General features: G+C 41.1%; 1 protein-coding gene across 5 annotated transcripts in view; it reads right to left on the bottom strand.

Annotated features, from left to right (window-relative positions):
* The window catches only part of CFAP97 (cilia and flagella associated protein 97), a 50,037-nt gene that overhangs the window by 22,799 nt on the left and 14,119 nt on the right, over window positions 1-13,119 (bottom strand). The window lies entirely within an intron of this gene.

The following is a 13,119-nucleotide window of genomic DNA, read 5'->3' as shown; positions in this document are numbered from 1 at the left end:
TAAGATATATCCATAAGCTGACACTCCCATTAAGAAGAGTCTATGCCCCTCCATCTTACACCTGGGAGGCTTTCTGACCATTTCAACCAGCAGAATATGAAAGAAATGATGCTCTGTGACTTGAGGCTAGGTCATAAAAGGTGATGAGGTTTCTACTGTTTTCTAGAACTCTTGTCCTTGGAACTCTGAGCCAGCATGTCAGAAGCCCAACTGCTCCAAGGCTGCTACATCTGAGGGAGCCTGGCTACATGAAGAAGTTGTGTGTGGGCCCCTTGGTCAGCAGTCCCAGTCTCCAGCTCACCCAAGCCCGGCTTCCTGACACGTGAGTAAACAAGCACACAAGGATTCCAGTCCTTCACTGTCAAGTCACTTCTATTTTTGAGTCTTTCTGTCTTTCCCTAAATTGGGGCAATTTGTTACGTTGCAATAGTAACTGATTATTTCTTACTTGAAAAAAAATTGACAGAAAATATCTGTGGGACAAGTTCAGACACTAAACACTTTTTTTTGTTTGATTTTTTTGGTTTCATTATCAATGTGCTACAGTGATTATGCCATCATCAATTTCATCACCCAATTCTGTTTTGCACTTATCATACATTTCAAATCAATGACACATCTTTTTGATATAATTGTCTCACTATTATGAAACACCTTCATTAGTTAGTTTTAGTACTTTTCATATCTTGAATCCTATTTTTTGCATAGTAATAACATTTTCTCCTTGTTAAGGAAAATATGCCTGGCATATCTTTTTCAAGTCTTATTTTTCCTATATTATTTATCTTTTTAGTTTGGGCTTTTTTTTTCCTGAATCAATTTATTGACTACTTCTAGTTAGCACAACTGAATCCCTATCAGAAAGGGCTAGTGTGGTTTATTTCCCATTTTTCAAACTTGTAAAATACACAAAATACAAAATTTACCATATTAACCACTGAGTATCTAGTTCAGGGGTATTAAATTCATTCATAAAATGCAATCATCGCCATCATTCACCTCCACACCTCTCTTCATCTTGTAAAACTGAAACATTATGCCCACTGGACAGTAACTTGCCTTTGCTGCCTTCTCTAAATCCCTGACAACCATAATTTCACTCTCTGATTTTAACTAAACATCTCAGAAAAACAGAGCCATGTAGCATTTGTCTTCTTGAGACTGGCTTATTTCACTTAGCAAAATTTCCTCAAGGTTCATCTGTGTTACAGTATATGCCAGAATTCCCTTCAAGGTTGAATAATATTCCTGGTTTAATTTTTTAATGCAGTGATAATGTGCTCTGATAATCTGAACCACTCGTTTGTATTGTTTGGCCTCTTTTTCTACACTCTTGCCATTTTAAAAGATGTATTTATTTATTTACTTATTTGAAAGGGAGGGAGAGAGAAAGAGAGAGAGAGAATGAATATGAGAATATCTCCAAGTCCTCTATTCAATGGTTCACTCCCCAAATGGCCATGCCAGCCAGGGCTGTGCCAGGTCAAAGCCAGGAGCCAGGAACTCCATCTCGATCTCCTGTAAGGGTGGCAGGGGGTTCCAATTCTTGTGCCATCACTGCTTTCTAGACGCATTAGCAGGAAGCTAGGTCAGAAGTGGAACATCCAGGACTTGAACTGGCACTCCAATATGAGATGCTGGCACTGATGTCACAAGTGGCAGCTCAATTCACTGTGCTACCATGTCAGCCCCACTTTTTCTTTTTTAACTGCTTTTTAAAATTCTTTTTTCTCATTTTTTTGTTTTGGAAACCAAAAGTTAATTTTGACCAAGTTAAAATTTTTCTAAAATTTTCATCAAGGTACTATAGTACTGTGAATACTATAATAACATATTCTTGTTATATTCTTCTAGAATTTCTTGAATTTTTCAGTCTTAGGACCTATTATATGCCTTAAGATAGAGGACCCCAAAGAATATGTATGTGGATTACATCTATTAATATGTATCATACTAGAAATTAGAAGTGAAAAAATTCATCTGAAAATAAAAATAAACCAATTACTCCGGAACACGTCATAAGTTTCCGACAAGTGGCACTGAACGATAAGTTTGGGAGCAGCATTTATCCTAGCAGTTAAGATACTCATGCTCCACATGGCAATGCTTAGGTTTGATTCCCAGCTCTGGATCCTGACTCTAGCTTCTTGTCAAAGCAAACCCTTATGAGGAAGTGGTGATGACAGCTGGGTGGGTATGAATCAAATAGTTTGCTTGGTTCAAACCCTACTTTCTCTATCTTTGTGCTGCTGCATACCCTGGGAGTGTGTGGCCCAAGTACCTGGGTTCCTGCCATCAATGGAAGAGCTTCTCAAACTTTAAAATGCATACACAGCACCCTAGTAGATTCTGGTTCAGTGAAACTTGGGTTGACCCCAATTAGCTACATTTCCAACTAGTGCCCAGAAGATATCAATGCTGCTGATCTGAAGACCATAGTCTGAATAGCAACACACTAAATTATCTGGTTCCATTTAAAATAAATAAGGTGACTGTGGCACAGCAGGTTAAAGTCCCAGCCTGCAGTGCCAGCATCCCATATGGGCAGTGGTTCGAATCCTGGCTCTTCCACTTCCGATTCAGCTCCCTGCTAACGTGCCTGGGAAAACAGCTGAGGATAGCTTGCCTTTGGGCCCTGCACCCATGTGAGAGACCCGAAGGAAGCTCCTGGCTCCTGGCTTCGGATCAGCTCAGCTCTGGTCATTGTGGGCATTTGGGGAGTGAACCAGTGAATGAAGGACATCTCTCTCTCTCTACCTGTCTCTTTCAAATAAATAAAGTAAAATAAATCTTTAAAAAAATAAAGTAAAATAAATAAGGCATCTCTCACTAATCTTAACTAATTCAGTTCTGAAACTTGGATATAGAGAATTTATACATTTTTAAGTTTTGAGTGGGAAAAATAACTACTCCAAATTTTTTAGGTTTCCCTGTGATTAAACGGAAACACTGTTAAAAAAATTCAACATAGATGTATAAACAAGCTTTATTCATACTAGTGCAACTGAAGCACCCCTAACCTAAGAGAACCGCTAGGAAGTAGTACCAGGGTTTTGTTTTCTTTTCTCTCCTTTTTTTTTTTTTTTTTTTAAAGATTTTTCTCATTTATTTATTTGAAAGGTAGAGTAACAAGAAGGAGGGAGGGAGAGAGGGAAGAAGGAAACATAAGAGATCTTCCATCTATTGACTCGTTCCTCAAATGCCAGTAACACTCAAGGCTGTGCCAGAATCCTGGGATTCTATCTAGGTCTCCCACAGAGGTGGCAGAGGCCCAAGTACTTGAGCCTTCCAGGATACTCATTAGCAGGAAGCTGGAATTGAAGCAGAATTAGGACTCAAACCCAGGCACTCCAATATGGCATACTGGCATAGTATTAACTTCTGGGCCAAACACGAGTCCCTAAGCCAGATTTTCTTAATAGGAGCCAACAGATTTCATGCAGAGTTTGACTTGAGACTCCACCCATCTTTTATTAAACCAGATATTAGATTAGAAAAATTATTACCTTTCTGATTTAATTTTAAAAAAGATTTATTTAGTTTTTTGAAAGGCAGAGCAAAAGACAGAGAGAAGAGAGATCTTCCACCTTCTGGGTCACTCCTCAAATGGCCACAACCTCCAAGTCTGGGCCAGACTGAAGTCAGAAGCCAGAAACTCCATCCTGGTTTCTCACAAGGGGGGCAGTGGCCCAAGAACCTGGGCCATCTTTCGCTGTCTTCCCAGGCACATTTAGCAGAAAGCTGGGTCGGAAGCAGAGTGGCAGAGACTCAAACTGGTACTCCAATATGGGATGCTGGTGTGGTAAGCAGTAGCTTAATCCGCTGTGCCACAATGACAGCACTGATTTAATTCCTAATATAGTACACATTTACAGAAATAAGCTATAACCTAAACAAAAGCTCTTCTGATCCTTCAATCATTTTTAAGAATGCACAAGGGTCTTAAGATCAAAAAGTCTGAAAAATGTTGGAGTCCACACTGTGGTGCAGTAGGTTAAGTCAGCCAGCAATGCCAGCATCCCATATAGGCACCGGAAGATGGCCCAAGTACTTGGGCACCTGCCACCTACGTTGGAGACTTAGAAGAAGCTCCTGGCTTTGGCCTGACTTAGCCCCAGTCATAGCAATTATCTGGAGAGTAAACCAGTGGTTAGAAGATCTCTCCCTTTCTCTCCATAACTCTGCCTTTCAAATAAATAAATAACTCTTAAAAAAAAAAAGTAAAAAAGAAAACTATTATGCTAGAGCACTGAGGAGTGTACTGGAAATCTAGAGGGAAAAAAAAGACAGACTTAGTTTTTAACAAATGAATGATCAACTTGATGTATGATCCAATCTAGGTTAATTAATGAATATACAGACTGGAAAGTGGTCATACCAATTAAAAGGAAAAAATGGAAATGTCACTCTAGAAGGCTTAGTAAGGAATAAGGGCTATCTAGACAGGAATATTTAATCAGTTATTTTAAAGGTTATAATGTAGAGACAGGTATAGACATACTCTATATATTTCATGTGGTAATCTAAGACAAATGGGTCATTGTTATGAAATCAAATTTCAGTGAAATGTATGAAATGCCTTTGCTATACCTTTCCTATTTGAGCTTTTCAACAAGTGAAGCTTCCTGACATTCCCTCCCTTCAGTGGGCAAATACTTTCTACTAGGTGCCAATGCTTGCTATATTTGGAGATTCTAGCAAGAAATAAGACCCTGCCCTCACACTTACACTCCAATGAGAGAAGCAAACATACCATGCTAATTCCAGAGTTCTGATTACTGTAATAAGACAGATGTTGGGGCTATAAAGCCACCACACATAGAATGTTCAGAAAAAGTCTCTCTGAGGAGGTGATACATAAGCTGAGACCTGACAAACAGAAGTGGCCTATGCAAAGGAAAAGGCAACAGCAAGTGCAAATACGCCATCAGTGGAAAAGAAGGACTGTGAGAACAGTAAGGAAGAAGTATACTGGAGCACAGTAAGTAATATGATGTAAAATTGCAAACCATTTCCATACAATGTAGAAAGCAATGGTTCTCACTAACCTTAACAGTGTATCAGATGAGCAATGAACACGGACACAACAAAGGACCACAGCAGCCCTGAGCCCCAGAAAGCATCAGCTTTGGAGAGCAAAGTGAGATCAGAATGCAGTGGCCCCGACAATGGTGATAGAGCTAGAGAGAGAGCCTAGCAGATTACACTGTCTCTGAGTGCGGCCCAGAGCCCAGAGTGGAACAGCATGCCTGCTCATCCAAAGACAAAGAAAAGGGGACCTCTCTCTCTCTCCCCTCCCCCCACCCAACAAGACAACACCTGGCAAGAGCTAAGAGGACGGGCACCATTTGGGACTTACGTAGGCAGCAGCTGCTGCAGGTCTTGTGTGTGTACCCAGCAACTGGCGGGACAGTCACCATTTTGTCCGCAGAGGCAACAGCAGCAGCTCTGCCACATGAACCAGGAAACAGACGGGGAGAAGGAGCCATTCGAAGTAAGTACTGGATGCAGAGACTCTTGTACATGCGCAGCACGACTGTAAAATGAGTAGGGCTGCAGCCAGCGAGTATTGTGCACACTTATGATCCAGGGATTTTACCAGTGGGAGAAATATGCACTCCCCTCTGATTTTGAGTCTGGCTGGGAGGATTAAGAAAGGATCTGGGCACCCAAATATGACTGTGAGGTGCTCTCAGCCTCTCAACTTAGCACAGGCTCTGGGGCTCAAACCACCTAAGTGGAGCACCCACAGGCAGCTGGCTCTGGATGGGACAGGCCAGCTGGATGGAGTGAATCTTCTACACCCTGTGACTGAGAGAGCCCTTAGTGCTGAGACTATGGGAAATCTGGGCCTGCATGAGAGGGTGCAAGGTGTAGGTAGGTCTCTGGGCAATGTGGGAGGCTCCACACAGAGCTCCTTGACTGCCTGGGGTGTGTCACTGCAGCAAGACCCGAGCTCACACTGAGGACTGCACAGATCCTTTGTGCAGTTCATGAAGAAGCACAGAAAAGGGCTAACACCTGAGCACTGATCACCTTGGAAAAGAGAAGGTGAGGGTATGTTCACACCACAGAGGTAACCACACCTCACCCCATGTAACCAGATACGCCCAACTTGGGTGTCACCCTGTTTACTCAACCCACACTGGAACATGACCAGAGCTCCCTGGCCACACACAGCACACACCTCTAGGTATTCACTGAAAGAGTAGGCATTCCACTAAGCACAGAGGCACAGATCAAAGATAAAAGGTATCAGAAGGATAAAACTAGCAAGTATGCCTAAAAATAAATGCAGAAATTCAAGAAGCAAGATTAAGACAACATGACCCCCTCAAAGGAACACAACAGTTCAATGTTAGAATATAAACATGAAGAGATTGATAAAATGCCTGAAACATAATTCAAAAAAATTAATCATAGGATTATTCAGAAGCCATGAGAAGTAAATCCACAAATTAAAGAAATTCATATCCAACATGAATGAAAATTTTGCCATGGAGATTTTAAAGAGAAACTAAAATGAAATATTAGAGAAGAATTAAATAGGTCAATGGGGCCAGAGCCGTGGTGCAGTAGGTTAATCCTCCACTTGTGGCACCGGCATCCCACATGGGCGCTGGTTCTAGTCCCAGCTGCTCCTCTTCCAATCCAGCTCTCTGCTGTGGCCTGGGAAAGCAGTAGAAGATGGCCCAGGTGCTTGGGCTCCTGTACCCACATGGCAGACCGGGAAGAAGCGCCTGGCTCCTGGCTTCAGATTGGCGCAGTTCTTGGAGAGTTGTAGCCACTTGGAGAGTGAACCAACAGAAGGAAGACCTTTCTCTCTGTCTCTCCCTCTCACTGTCTATAAGCTCTACCTCTCAAATAAATAAATAAATAAAAAGAATTAAATGGGTCAAATAAAAAATGCAATAGAAAGCCTTAATAACAGACTTGGTGAGGCAGAAGAACATCCAAGCCAGAAGACAAATCTTTGAAAGATTTCAGTCAGATCAAAAACCAAATAAATAAAAAAGAAGAAATTAGAAAAATTTTAAAAAGTGTTAGAGATTTATGGGATACTATCAAATGACCCAACATATAGGTCTTAGGAGTTCCAGAAAGTATGGAAAGACAGAGCTATTTAGAAGGCCTATTTAGTGAAATAATTACAGAAAACTTCCTCAGTTTGGGGAAAGAAAGAGACGTCCAAGTAGAGGAAGCACATGGAAACTCCTAATAGACATGATCAGAAAGTCTCTTCAGATGACATGCTGCAGTCAAACTTTCAACAGTAAAATATAAAGAAAATATTTTAGGGGCCAGCGCTGTGGCGCAATGGGTTAACACCCTGGCTTGGAGCGCCAGCATCCCATATGGGCACCAGTTCGTGAACCAGCTGCTCCTCTTCCAATCCAGCTCTCTGCTGTGGCAGAGAGAAGATGGCCCAAATCCTTGGGCTCCTGCACCTGCGTGGGAGGCCCAGAGGAGGCTTCTGGCTCCTGGCTCTGGATGGGTGCAGCTCCAGCTGTTGTGGCCAATTGGGGAGTGAACCGGTGGATGGAAGACCTCTCTCTTTCTCACTCTTTTTCTCTCTCTCTCTCCCTCTCCCCTCTCTGTGTAACTCTGACTTTCAAATAAATAAATCTTAAAAAAAAAAAAAAAAGAAAAGATTGTAAAATGTGCACAAGAGAAACTCCAGATTACTTTCAGAGGATCTCCAATTAGACACAGCTGATTTCTCATCAGAAACCCTACAGGCTAGCGAGAGAATGGAGAGACATAGCCCAAGTCTTAAGAGAAAAAAAAATGTCAACCTAGAATTCTGTACCCTGCAAAGCTCTCATTTATGAATGAAGGTGAAATAGACCTCCCATAAGAGAAATTGAAAGAATTTGTCACCACTTATCCAGCCTTAAAAAAAGATGCTTAAGGTTGTGCTACACACAGAAACACAGTCATCATTATGAAACAATGGGAAGACAGATAATCTCCCAGTAAAAATACAAAGAAAATCTAAAGTAAACAATCGGGATATTTATACAAAAATGGTAGGGCCAAGTCATTACTTATCAATAGTCACTCTGAATGTTGATGGCCTCAACTCTCCAGTTAAAAAAATATAGACTGGCTGAGTGGATTAAAAAACAAAACCCATCTATGTGCTGCCTACAAGAAACACACCTCACTAAGATGTAGGCAGACTGAAATGGAAAGGATCGAAAAAGATATTCCATGCTAACAGAAAGGAAAAATGAGGAAGTAAAACCATCCAAATATCAGAAAAAATAGACTTTAACACAAAAACTATTAAGAGAGACAAGGGCACTATGTAATTATTAAGGAATTGATTCAACAGCAAGATGTGACTATAATAAATGTAAACATACCCAATTACAAGGTACCTGGCTGTTTAAAAGAAATGTTAAGGGATCTAAAGGGAGACATAGACTCAAATACAATATTAATGGGGGACTTTAATACCCCACTTTCAGCAATGGACAGATCAACCAGACAGAAAATCAGCAAGGAAACAACAGTTAATCAACACTACAGACCAAATGGACAAACATATCTACAGAGCTTTCCATCCTACAGCTGCAGAATACACATTCTTCTTACCAATGTATGATACTTTCTCTAGGATTGACCACATGCTAGGCCATAAAGCAAGTCTCAGCAAATTCAAAAAAATCGAAATCATATCATGTATCTTCTCAGACAACAACGGAATGAAACTGGAAATCAGTAACTCAGGAATCTCTAGAACATATGCGAACACATGGAGACTACACAACATAATCCTGAATGAACAGTGGGTCATAGAAGAAATCAAAAGAGAAATCAAAACATTTCTGGAAACAAATGAAGATGACAATACAACATATCAAAACTAATGGGATACAGCAAAAACAGTGTTAAGAGCAAAGTTTAGGCCGGCGCCGTGGTTTAACAGGCTAATCCTCCGCCTTGCGGCGCCGGCACACCGGGTTCTAGTCCCGGTTGGGGTGCTGGATTCTGTCCCGGTTGCCCCTCTTCCAGGCCAGCTCTCTGCTATGGCCCGGGAAGGCAGTGGAGGATGGCCCAAGTCCTTGGGCCCTGCACCCGCATGGGAGACCAGGAGAAGCACCTGGCTCCTGGCTTCGGATCAGCGAGATGCGCCGGCCGCAGCAGCCATTGGAGGGTGAACCAACGGCAAAAAGGAAGACCTTTCTCTCTGTCTCTCTCACTATCCACTCTGCCTGTCAAAAAGAAAAAAAAAAAAAAAAGAGCAAAGTTTATAGCAATAGGTGCCTACATCAAGAAATTGGAAAGGCACCAAATAAATGAGCTATCAATGCATCTCAAGGATCTAGAAAAAAAAAAACAAACCAGCAGGAGTCACTGTGCACTAACTTCTCATACAGGACCTCTGTCCTCAAAGAGTTGTATTATAATTGTGTCTAAGTGCTCCTATAAGATGTATCATTCTTGGGTGGGAGCACAGGTAGGAGGAAGGGTAGGGTGGAAAGTTCCTGAATGTTCCTATGTTCCCAACTCTCTATATATTAAATACATGAAATTTGTAAACCTTAAATAAAATTTTCAAAAAATTAAAAAATGAAAAGGACAGATATAGAAGAAAAAAATATTAAACACAGAAATTTTAAAGAAACAAATTCTGGAGGTAGGAATAATGTGAGAAATTATAAGTTCACTAGAGGAGTTCAAAAGCAGACTTGATCAAAAAGAAGGAAGAACTGGCTAATCCAAACACTAGTCATATAAAATTCTATAGGAGGAAAAAAAAGAAAAAAGAATAAAAGAGAATGAATAATCCATGGATTTGTGGAATATCATAAAGTGAAATAATATGTTGATTATGGAAATCTCAAATGGATAAATTTCAAAGAGAGAAAGAATTCTTAATTAAAGAAGGATGAAGACATTTCAGAAAGTTTGTTGCAAGCCCCACCATGCTTCACATTTCATTTTCACAAATGAAAAGAATAATTCACCTTGCAGCGCCGGCACACCGGGTTCTAGTCCCGGTTGGGGCACCGGATTCTATCCCGGTTGCCCCTCTTCCAGGCCAACTCTCTGCTGTGGCCCGGGAAGGCAGTGGAGGATGGCCCAAGTCCTTGGGCCCTGCACCCGCATGGGAGACCAGGAGAAGCACCTGGCTCCTGGCTTCGGATCAGCGAGATGCGCCGGCCGCAGCAGCCATTGGAGGGTGAACCAACGGCAAAAAGGAAGACCTTTCTCTCTGTCTCTCTCACTATCCACTCTGCCTGTCAAAAAGAAAAAAAAAAAAAGAGCAAAGTTTATAGCAATAGGTGCCTACATCAAGAAATTGGAAAGGCACCAAATAAATGAGCTATCAATGCATCTCAAGGATCTAGAAAAAAAAAACAAACCAGCAGGAGTCACTGTGCACTAACTTCTCATACAGGACCTCTGTCCTCAAAGAGTTGTATTATAATTGTGTCTAAGTGCTCCTATAAGATGTATCATTCTTGGGTGGGAGCACAGGTAGGAGGAAGGGTAGGGTGGAAAGTTCCTGAATGTTCCTATGTTCCCAACTCTCTATATATTAAATACATGAAATTTGTAAACCTTAAATAAAATTTTCAAAAAATTAAAAAATGAAAAGGACAGATATAGAAGAAAAAAATATTAAACACAGAAATTTTAAAGAAACAAATTCTGGAGGTAGGAATAATGTGAGAAATTATAAGTTCACTAGAGGAGTTCAAAAGCAGACTTGATCAAAAAGAAGGAAGAACTGGCTAATCCAAACACTAGTCATATAAAATTCTATAGGAGGAAAAAAAAGAAAAAAGAATAAAAGAGAATGAATAATCCATGGATTTGTGGAATATCATAAAGTGAAATAATATGTTGATTATGGAAATCTCAAATGGATAAATTTCAAAGAGAGAAAGAATTCTTAATTAAAGAAGGATGAAGACATTTCAGAAAGTTTGTTGCAAGCCCCACCATGCTTCACATTTCATTTTCACAAATGAAAAGAATAATTCACCTTGCAGCGCCGGCACACCGGGTTCTAGTCCCGGTTGGGGCACCGGATTCTATCCCGGTTGCCCCTCTTCCAGGCCAACTCTCTGCTGTGGCCCGGGAAGGCAGTGGAGGATGGCCCAAGTCCTTGGGCCCTGCACCCGCATGGGAGACCAGGAGAAGCACCTGGCTCCTGGCTTCGGATCAGCGAGATGCGCCGGCCGCAGCGGCCATTGGAGGGTGAACCAACGGCAAAAAGGAAGACCTTTCTCTCTGTCTCTCTCACTATCCACTCTGCCTGTCAAAAAGAAAAAAAAAAAAAGAGCAAAGTTTATAGCAATAGGTGCCTACATCAAGAAATTGGAAAGGCACCAAATAAATGAGCTATCAATGCATCTCAAGGATCTAGAAAAAAAAAACAAACCAGCAGGAGTCACTGTGCACTAACTTCTCATACAGGACCTCTGTCCTCAAAGAGTTGTATTATAATTGTGTCTAAGTGCTCCTATAAGATGTATCATTCTTGGGTGGGAGCACAGGTAGGAGGAAGGGTAGGGTGGAAAGTTCCTGAATGTTCCTATGTTCCCAACTCTCTATATATTAAATACATGAAATTTGTAAACCTTAAATAAAATTTTCAAAAAATTAAAAAATGAAAAGGACAGATATAGAAGAAAAAAATATTAAACACAGAAATTTTAAAGAAACAAATTCTGGAGGTAGGAATAATGTGAGAAATTATAAGTTCACTAGAGGAGTTCAAAAGCAGACTTGATCAAAAAGAAGGAAGAACTGGCTAATCCAAACACTAGTCATATAAAATTCTATAGGAGGAAAAAAAAGAAAAAAGAATAAAAGAGAATGAATAATCCATGGATTTGTGGAATATCATAAAGTGAAATAATATGTTGATTATGGAAATCTCAAATGGATAAATTTCAAAGAGAGAAAGAATTCTTAATTAAAGAAGGATGAAGACATTTCAGAAAGTTTGTTGCAAGCCCCACCATGCTTCACATTTCATTTTCACAAATGAAAAGAATAATTCACCTTGCAGCGCCGGCACACCGGGTTCTAGTCCCGGTTGGGGCACCGGATTCTATCCCGGTTGCCCCTCTTCCAGGCCAACTCTCTGCTGTGGCCCGGGAAGGCAGTGGAGGATGGCCCAAGTCCTTGGGCCCTGCACCCGCATGGGAGACCAGGAGAAGCACCTGGCTCCTGGCTTCGGATCAGCGAGATGCGCTGGCCGCAGCGGCCATTGGAGGGTGAACCAACGGCAAAAGGAAGACCTTTCTCTCTGTCTCTCTCTCACTATCCACTCTGCCTGTCAAAAAAAAAAAAAAAAAGAAAAGAATAATTCACTTCCTCACAATTCCAGTGGGTAGGGCCTAGGCATCAGTATTTGTTTTATAGGCAATGCTAATGTACTGCCTGGGATGAAAATCAAAGATATACAGACTGTTACACTAGGGTAAGGGATTTAGATTAGATAATAGGCAATGCTAATGTATTGCCTGGGTTGAAAATCAAAGATATAAAGACTGTTACACGAGGGTAAGGGATTTACATTTCTTACTTAGTTCTAAAAATTCACTTGAAGGCAGAAAGACAGACAGACATTGCTCCCATCTGCTAGCTCACTCCCCAATTCCTGCAAAGGCGTGGGCTGGGTCAGGTAAAAGCTGAGAACCGGGAATTCAACGAGCGTCTCTCCAGGGTGGCAGGGACCCAACTTCTTGAACCATCACCTGCCACCACTCAGTGTCAGGAAGCTGGAATCAGGGATTCAGAGCTAGGAGTGGAACCCAGGCATTCTGATATGGGATGCAGGTTTTAAATTGCAAGGCCTAATGCCCATTCCTGGATTTCACTTTTAATAAGCCGCTGAAGAGTTAAAAAAGAACCTAGTAGTAGAATTTACTTTAAACAAAAACATTCCCTTTTAAAGGTGTCTCTGGTTGTTACAGGAAGTAGACACCAGGAATAAAAAAAACTTCTCAATCTTGAAAGTTTAAGAAACTGAGTGAACAATTTTTCAGAAAAGATATATTGGGTAGAGGCTTAGCAACGAGATGGTGACGGTCCATACGGAGAGTCTTCAGACTATACAATCAATAGGTATAAACAGAGCAAAGGGAAAGT

Source organism: Lepus europaeus, chromosome 16 (assembly GCF_033115175.1).
Source record: "Lepus europaeus isolate LE1 chromosome 16, mLepTim1.pri, whole genome shotgun sequence".
Classification (NCBI taxonomy): Eukaryota; Metazoa; Chordata; class Mammalia; order Lagomorpha; family Leporidae; genus Lepus; species Lepus europaeus.
The sequence above is the reverse complement of the archived record's forward strand: the minus strand, read 5'-3'. Positions and strand labels throughout refer to the sequence as shown.